The sequence below is a fragment of the Hordeum vulgare genome, chromosome 6H (assembly GCF_904849725.1).
Source record: "Hordeum vulgare subsp. vulgare chromosome 6H, MorexV3_pseudomolecules_assembly, whole genome shotgun sequence".
NCBI classification, from domain to species: domain Eukaryota; kingdom Viridiplantae; phylum Streptophyta; class Magnoliopsida; order Poales; family Poaceae; genus Hordeum; species Hordeum vulgare.
This window is the reverse complement of record NC_058523.1, coordinates 532,765,880-532,775,074: the sequence shown is the minus strand read 5'-3', so window position 1 is coordinate 532,775,074 and position 9,195 is coordinate 532,765,880. Positions and strand designations below refer to the sequence as shown.

Below are 9,195 nucleotides of genomic sequence, written 5' to 3'. Positions count from 1 at the left end.
AATTCGGACATGGTTCTGTTTCTCAGGCATCTTAATTGCCAGCGCGCAGGTGAGCAACCGGACCGACGAGTCCGAGTTTCAACATGTACACACACAGTGGGTGGGCGTCGAGTTTCAACAGGTGTAGCTCATCTTGGCTACAGCATGTCTTCTACAGTACTCCCTCCATAAGCTAATATAAAAGCATTTAGAACAGTACTTTAGTAATCTAAACACTCTTTTAGGAGTATTAGTTTATGTAACATGTCTGACTGCATATGTCCGTTGCTCTCAGCTGATGGCATCAGCAGATGAAAATTCACTCCCTTTTGTTTGACTATATATTTTACTTACTGTTTTGACAGATCTCATCTAATAGAGGAGGAGGCAGTTGCAAATCCTCTTGAAGGATACACCAACATCGAAGTCTTCTGCACCTTTTAGATATCCTGATACCCATCTTCTTTTAGATTGTGTGGGCAAAGAAAAATGCGTCATCTAACTTCCTCGAAACCACGCATATGCCGCAGTTTATCAAAGGCTGAGTCTCTTCCAATGGCTTGCCTTTTGTCCCGGGCAAGATCTTCACAATGAACACAACTGCCATGGTTCTCCAGGCCACTCATGTGTCCCAGTTTATCGAACCCTGAATCTCTTCCAAGGCCTTACCTTTTGTCTCCGGCACGATCTTCACAATGAAGAGAATGGCCATGGCGCAATCGAAGGCGAAGAAGAAGAATGTTCCTGCAAGATTTGCATATCAGACAAATGTGTTTGGATGATTCAAGCAACACGATAGGGGTCTGATGTAGATTTGGCTAACCTGAAGAACTCCAGCTCATGAGGAAGTTGAAGGCGAAAGAAACTGCTAATGAAGTCAACCAGTTCACCAGAGTCACGAAGCTTCCACCGATTCCTTTCATATTAATGGGGAAGATCTGCGTCCGATCCGATTGACCATGTCAAGGAGTAACATCTCATTTATAAGTAAGTTCATATGGTGTTGTAAGAAATCTCGAACGATGAATAAATTTGATTGTTTTGAAGTGTGAACTCTGAACCTGTTACATTATCTGCTTGCAATGTAGACCTGTTTCAGTCATACAAAGAGGCTTTTCAGGTGCACCAATATGCTGGTGAGCGCGACGATTGGGGCTTGCTCCCGGAATATCCCGTGAATCTACATTCAGCAGATATTCCAATTGATGAAGTTTTGATACAAAAAGGAACTAGCAGCATGCACTGCTATGCAATGAAAGTTACCTTGAGGTAGAATGATACTGCGGACATAAGAGTCCTGACGAGGAGTCCAGATGTGGAAACCTGCAGAAAATGAATTGAAATTATAGGTCAGAATTGTGTTCATGTTGACCAAGTTTTTATCTCTGAGCTTACCAATAATAGTGGCTTTCTCCCACTCCTGTCCATCAATAGAACTCCAAGTGTTGTGACTGGTACCTATTATAGTGAAGATTATACAAAATCAAAAAGTCAGATCCATCCCACGGGATCCTTGCCCCAGTGTTTCCCTGAGTGTTGGAGCCACCACCGCAAAATTTGGCACACCTCAAGGTAACCAAATTTGAAGGCACATAACCACTTTTTGTTCTATAAAATAAAATGTCAGTCGTGTGTTTTTCCATTTGGTTCAGGTCGTTTTTAGTCCTATCAGTTTTTGACACTTTGTATTCGTTGTAATTTTAGTCAGTTCCCAGTCTTCAAAAACTTATGTTTTCGTTCCGGTTTCAGGTCTAATTCTGCCTCTCCCTCTTGGACCTTTAAGCGATTGTTTGCAAACCTAACGGGCCGCTTGCAAACCCGTTACCATCTCACACAGACAACACACCAGGATTCACTGAACGCTGAACCCTGAACTCTGAAGGATGTTGTGGAACTGAAGAAAATTACACCTATAACTGAAAATGCTGAAAATAGATAACCTTAAATGATAGCATAATCGATATGTATATCGCTGCTGCCAGTAGACGTGAAGTCCAGGGATGTTCAATGCACATGCAATTCCCGTTGTGGTTCACTACAGGCAAAAGGAGGCAAAACACAGACAACAACATTAGAAGAAAGAAACAAATCAAAGGAAGAAAGAATCATGTGAGAGAAGGGACTGCGTACACAAACAAAAATTGATGCCCCAAATTACCAGATGGCTGTGCATGATGTCAGTTACGTTGAGGCAGTGCACAGACATAGGGGCTGTTTGGATTATGACTATCCTTGCCATATCTTACCACATTATTTTTGCCACACTTGCCTTATTTGAGTTGCTCAAATTGTTAGCCACACATTGGCTTGTCTAAGGGAATCTTGCCACACTTTTTGTGTCTATGACATGTGGGGTTTAGTACTCATTAAAAAATGCTTGCCTTAGGTGTGGCTAGAACCAAACACCCACCTAACTTGGTCAAACTTGCCTAAGGTAAGTTGCGGCAAAGTGTGGCAAGGTGTGGCTAGGAACCAAACAGCCCCATAGTCACCGAGGCAAAAATCCAGCACGCGCCCATTCATTCTGTTGGTTTGGCTAAGGAAAAAGGAACATGCCGCTGATCCTTTTGCACAAAATATCCTTTCTAGAAAAGCCTGCTGCGGCGATCAGGCAAAAGAACATGAAAACAGAAATATACAAGAGAGGAAATACTTGCTGAAGACAGGATTTATCGGCATTTTCTTGCCTGGGAGACCAAGGAGATGATGACTGAAGAATTAAGAGAGGCTGAGGATAAGGACGAAGACAGTAGAAAACACACTTAGGACTGAACGACTGAACTGACAGGACAACTAGTGAAAAATATTTATGAACTTTCGTGGTTGTACAAGATATGAATGAGAGTGAGAAATATGAGTAAGAGACTGAAAAAGCAAAAGTCGGGCAGAGAGAATGAAGGTAGGACTGAGGACTCAAGAAAGACACAACGCTCAAAGAAAAATTGACTTCAGAGAACGGACAAAGAAAAAGAGAGTGAAATAGAGAACGGACAAAGAAAAAGAGAGTGAAATAGAGAACGAACAAAGAAAATGAGAATGAGCAACAAGACTAAGAAAATGAAAATAGAAGTAAGAAAGAGAGAATGAAAAGCAGAATAGGTGAAGAACTATTGAGTGCCGATAAAATAGTTTATGCTTGAGAATCTGCAAAGGAACAATGGATGAAAGAGGCTCATTTCTGCAATTGATGTGCAGTTTTGCACACAACTTGCATAACTTGAAACACCTGGATCATAATGCCAGACAATTCCGTTCAGAAGAATCAGCAACAGCTGTAGACGTAACCCAAGCAGTAGGAGAAATGCCAGCAGGGTCGACGGCACTAGTCCCTCCCTTGGCCAGAGCCCAATGACGAACAGGTGGCGGCTGTCACAGTGTTGATCCTGAGGTCAAAGCACGACTGCAGTGACTTGTCCAGCGAGCGCACGAGGACGGCTGCTGTTGTGGCGCCCTCAGACGAAAACGCGACCGCGGCATGGTTGCTGTCGACGTTAACATCCGAGCCCAGCGTCGAACACCTTGTGGGCGTGCGGGAGCACCAACAGCCACGACCCGAGTCGCCGAGAAGACAGAAGAGCGAGGGTGACGAAGGCTTGGTCGCCGGCTGCTCTTCTCTTGCCTCGCAGCCATACGACTCAGCATCACGTTGACGTTGAGCTCCACCAAACTCTCCCGATGGCGCTCATGGTCGCACCACCTTGTCCTCTCCGCCGACGGGAGGTCCCAGATTCCCCGCCTCTCTTCCGCGGATCTCAAGCTGCACCACCTGCAGGGGCTGGGGAAGACCGTGCAGGCAATCTCTCTGGCGAACTGCTGGAATGGAAGATCAAATCCATCGCAACCACGCTGTTTCATGTGTAGTACTCTACATTGTTTAACGTCATTCATTCGTCAACTTAATGGATTGTTACATGGTAACTGTTTCCATTTCATCCTAGAAGGGTATAAGAAAAGACAAACCTTTTCTTGTAATTTCTTCTCTCCTACAACTCAGCATTTATGTTTTTTGGAATAGCTAGTTTCTGAATATACTGCTAAAAGATAACCCATTATAAACATGATTTTTTATCATCTATAAATTACATGCAAGATTTAATATAAGACCGTCTTATCAATCATTATACATTCATTATGCCCTCAATCTAAGCATGATGGATGACTCCTTGTAGGAGTTGGGTAAATTAAGAGCCTGCTCGACAGCCCTCCACTCCCCACTTCTCAACTCCCAACTTCATTTAGATGCGGAGCGTGTGAATAGTCACTTTTGCAACTCCCAAAAAATAACCCACGAGCCGCTCCGCTCCGCTATGAGAGATGCATCGAGCCAACGCGTTCGGTGCCACTCCGCAGCTACTCCGGTCACTCGAGGAATGGAGATGCGGCTTCCGAATAGGCACTATACCCTACCTTCAAGGCCATCCAGTATGTCTCCATAAGGCACACCGTCTTCAAATGCGGATCTGTGACACGAAGATGTCCAAAAAAACTTTAGCATCATCTAATTCAAATGTATGATGTTTCAATACAAGTTTGTTTAATTTCGCTCAATATGAGTAGCACCTCTTGGTTATTATATCTGTTGTTCTTCCTTGTCCCAAAATAGCTATGTTTTTGCTAGTCTTAGAGCATCTACAACGGACCCGTCATGCCCGTCTCAAACGTCCGGACAGGCCGTCCGGTCACTAACCGGTCAGAAAAAACCGACCCAAAAAGCGCTCTTAAACCGCGGAAAAATGCCCGAGCTGACCGGCACCCCTCATATCCAGCCAAATATAGGTCGGATATGAGGCGGCCCGAGCGCCCGGACGCGTTCGCCATGTCAGCCAGTCCCACCGTTGGCCCAGCCCGACACCACAAAATTGTGTGAAAAATGAGTGATTTACCATGTGATTTTACTAGCAGAAATGATAGATAAATCATGACTACCATACCAATTATAAGACAAGTCATGCGATCATATAGATAGTATGCAAGTACCATATCAAGTGATGAGTAAGAACGGAACATATCTAGAACACAAACTAGAACAAGAAGTTGCAGCAAGAACTCAAACAAGAAGAACACTAACATGTACTTAGTTGCAGCAGCAGCGGGATTGGCGTTGACGTCGTCACCGGCCATGTTGTCGAAGAGGTTGTTGACGTCGGGAAAGAAGTCGTCGTCCGGGAAGTGGTCGTCGACGTCCGTGGCATCCGTGATGAAGAAGCCAGTAGTCGCAGAGAGCGCTCACCAAAAACCTTATCACCCTTCTCCCGTACATGACTCAAAGATACGGAGTTTTCGGAGGACTACTGTCCCAACATGCGGGGCACGCCGTAAGCCGGGACGGGGAAGAACCTAGCAGCTCAGAGATTGGAACTTGACGGTGAGAGGATGATCCGATGTGTCTCTCTGGAGAGGAGCGACATCTCTTTTATAGACACAGGAGAAGGAGGCGAACAGACAGCGACATGAGGCGAAGCAAAAGAGAGAGACAAAAACGAAGAGGCAGCAACCGAAAGGTGCAGCGTTCGTATTTAATCTCCACTACCGCAAAACTTTTCAGCTCCCAAGCGACCTTTCGTACACTAGTCGTGTGTGGCAAAATTTTAGGCATCGGCTTGGCTCATTCCCACAACCTGTGGCGCATCATGACGAGGTGAGGCGGGCGGCGGAGGAGGTGGAGCGCGTGTGTATGTCTCGTTCTCATGCTCATATATGTGGGGAAATATCCTCCCTTATAAGGAGGTCCTACTCCTTCCAAACTAGCAATGTGGGACTAAGCTTCAGTTCCACCTCTTGCCTTGCACGAATGGGCTAAGTGGGCCTCTAGGATTTATTAGGAATTCTAAAAATGGTTCTTGGGCTGGCCCATAGCGGTTAGATTCCAGCAATCCCCCACCAGATCCGAGAGGTACAAAAAATTTGCCTTAGGTTCCAAAACATTGTTTATATATCGCTACTGCACTGGAGACTGTTAAGTTGAACTTCCACCTAGAACTTTATGGCACACTAGTAAGAAACTTGAACAGTGGACTATGCCTTGAACTGCTACTTTTCTAGCTTCACAAAGAGCCTTGATCGATACTAGGCTACCGGGGACTTCCCCGCGGGTGGATCTTATGCGTCATACTCTGAGGCCTTTCATGAGTTTACTAGAGAACACCCTACTCTCATAGATTGCAACGTTAACAATCAAATTCATATAGGTGTGTTCTTCAAAAGATGTTCTGCAGGACAACATCTCTGCTTTAATAAGCCATTTAGACACATTAAGATATATATCAACCTGCCATATAGGAAAGTATTGTATCTTCATGGAGTGGTATTATCAATGGTAAGGATACTTTTCTCTGAGTTGACCAACGGTTTGTCTTCCGCATCTAGTTCACGGGATCTCCGATCACATAGAATAGGTTATCACTGTGAGCAATTCATATTCTGGGTCTCGTACCCATCTCCTTCCATGCATTATCTATCATATTACATGATTGACCCTTCGTGAAAGGATCTGCTAGATTTTTAGATGTTTGTACACATCAATGCAATAACTCCAGAGTTTCTCATTTTCCTGACAGACACTAAAGTTGCTAGTCTTTGATAGGACTAGCCATTTCTCTCCATTCTCACATTGTTGCAGTCAGTCCAAAGATATAGCCCCCATTCTTTTGATATTGATGCATATTTGGCATAGTTTTGATGCCAGCCTTGTGAGTACTTTGAATGGGTACCCAGTGTTGCTTTGCCCCCCTTCCTCTTGATACGATTGCCGCGACCAGATTACGGAGCCCAAGAGATGGCTGATCCCATCGATGACTACTACTCCGACGGATCCTACTACTACGTGGAGGCCGCTGAGACCAGGAGTAGTTAGGAGGTTCCCAAGCAGGAGGCCTCGCCTCTTTCGATCTATGTTATGTTGGTGCTAGCCTTCTTAAGGCAAAATTTGTTTATATGTATCTACTCAGATATTATTTGCTTCCACTGACTCGTGTGTATTCGAGCTTATATATTCAAGCCCTCGAGGCCCTGACTTGTAATATGATGTCTGTATGACTTTAATATGTGTCTAGAGTTATGTTGTGATATCTTCTCGCGAGTCTCTAACCTTGGTCGTACGTATTTGCATGTATGATTAGCGTACTATTAAGTTGGGGGCGTCACACATCCGATATTGGGAGTTCAAAAAATGGAGCCTTTATAAATATCTAAAGGACCCTTTGTGGAGCAAGATATAGGGATGGATTGAGAGAACCATGTCATCAGCAGGGAAGGAAGTGTTGGTGAAATCTGTTGCCCAGGCCGGCCCAGTATTTTCTATGTCGTGTTTGCCTAGAGGTCTTTATATGAGAACCTGAACATGTTGATAAGGAAATTTTGAAGGGAAAGCAAAGATGGGCGACGAAATCCCCAGTGGAGGGCCATATTAGAAGGCCGTGACACACTGAGATATGGCTTAATAAAGCGTATTGGCAACGGTGAAAGCATAAATATATGGGAGGATAATTGGGTCCCTCGTGGGGAGATCATGAGGCCGTATGGATGCATTTCAGCTAACCCACTAACTACTGTTTCGGAGCTAATAGATCCCACTACGGCTACATGGAATTACCATCTTCTGAGGACCACTTTCATCCATTTTGACGCCAAGTTAATTGCTAGCATCCCACTGTGTACCATGAATATGCAGGATTTTTGCGCATGGGCGCATGAGAGGAGTGGTCAGTGTTCAGTCAAATCAGCATATAACATGTTGGTGGCGACGACGCAAAGAAGAGAGGCATGGCTGGAAGGTTCGGAGGGGTCCTCGCATACGAACAGAGAAGAAGGAACTTGGAGAGCTTTGTGGAAAACGGAGGTGCCATCTAAAGTCCGTATGTTCCTGTGGAGACTATCAAAATATTCCCTCCCTACAGAGGATGTCACAGCACTATTGGAACTAATCACGATTAGTTAAAATTGAGTCCGGGGATTCAATCCCTGGCCGAGTCGGCTTGTACTATGTAGTCTAGGTACTATATATATATATGTACTAGCTCCCCCTGTAATACTCAGATCAAAGCAATACACAGAAATATTCGGGAGCGACACGCTCCCGTAGCCATCAATCTCGACGTCTTAGTGTTGTCTTGCGTGCGTGTATTTTTCAGTGTTCCGCCGGCGACTTGATCTGGCTCGTATTCGAAGCTAGCTGACACCGAGTAGTATTCGAAGCTAGCTGACACCAAGTAAAATCCATCCAGCAACTAGGCTGCTTGCTAGCTAGCTTTGTACGTGCACCTTGTCTCAGGAAGAATCGATCAACGTGGTATTGTACGTACGAGTTCGGTCGACGGAAAATACTCGTCAAGGAGCCGGCGTACAACGCTTGATCGGGCATGTGTCAACAATTGGTATCTAGAGCTTGGTTTATTGGCGTGATCTTCGGAAAGCAATCGAAGGATCATGTCAAACCCGGGCAAGGAGATCGTTGTGGCGGGAGCTAAAGCACAGATGCCGATGGTTGGGGGGTCGCAATTCCCCCGACTGGATCGAGAGGACTACGCACTATGGGCGATGAACATGGAGGTCGCGATGGAGGGAGCGGAGTTCTGGAAAGCCGTCGATCCCAGCGGCGCCGAGTACGCGAAAGGCGCGGCAAAGTACCGGACGGATCGTCGGGCGTTAACGGCGATCTACTCCGCCATGCCGAAGGATGTGCTACAACACCTCGTCGGAAAGAAAACGGCGAAGGAGGCATGGGAGACCATCAAGATCCTGCACCAGGGTCATGACCGTGTCAAGGACGCACACCTTCAGTCTCTGATGAGAAGCTACGAGTGCCTGAAGATGGAGGAAAGCGAGACGGTTGATCAGTTTGCCGCCCGTCTCAAGACCCTCGTCAACGGCATACGCGGCTATGGTTCAACCCTAGAAGAAGTTGCGATCGTCCGACGATTTTTGCGCGCCGCGCCGGCGCGCTACATCCAAATCGTCACGTCGATCGAGCAATGTCTTGACCTGAACACTCTCACGGTCGAGGATCTCGTCGGAAGGTTCAAGGCCCACGACGAGAGAATTCGTCTCAGCTTCGGCGATTCGAAGGAGAGTGAGCATCTCATGGTTACAATGGCGCAATGGATGGCCCTGTCGAAAGGAAAACAAGGTGGATCCACAAGCGGTAGTAAAGCAAAGGAGAAGCAAAGCCCGGCGAAAAAGGACCTCGCTGGACAGGAAGAAAAGGCTAGAAAACCAAGG

General features: G+C 45.9%; 1 long non-coding RNA gene across 1 annotated transcript; it reads right to left on the bottom strand.

Moving 5' to 3' along the window:
• Positions 1-212: 212 nt before the first annotated feature.
• Positions 213-1,986, bottom strand: LOC123404633. The gene is made up of 5 exons (XR_006611874.1): positions 1,375-1,986; positions 1,243-1,302; positions 1,041-1,159; positions 803-917; positions 213-723 (listed from the first exon to the last, which is right to left on the bottom strand). It is a non-coding gene; the product is annotated as an uncharacterized LOC123404633 (long non-coding RNA).
• Positions 1,987-9,195: the final 7,209 nt, after the last annotated feature.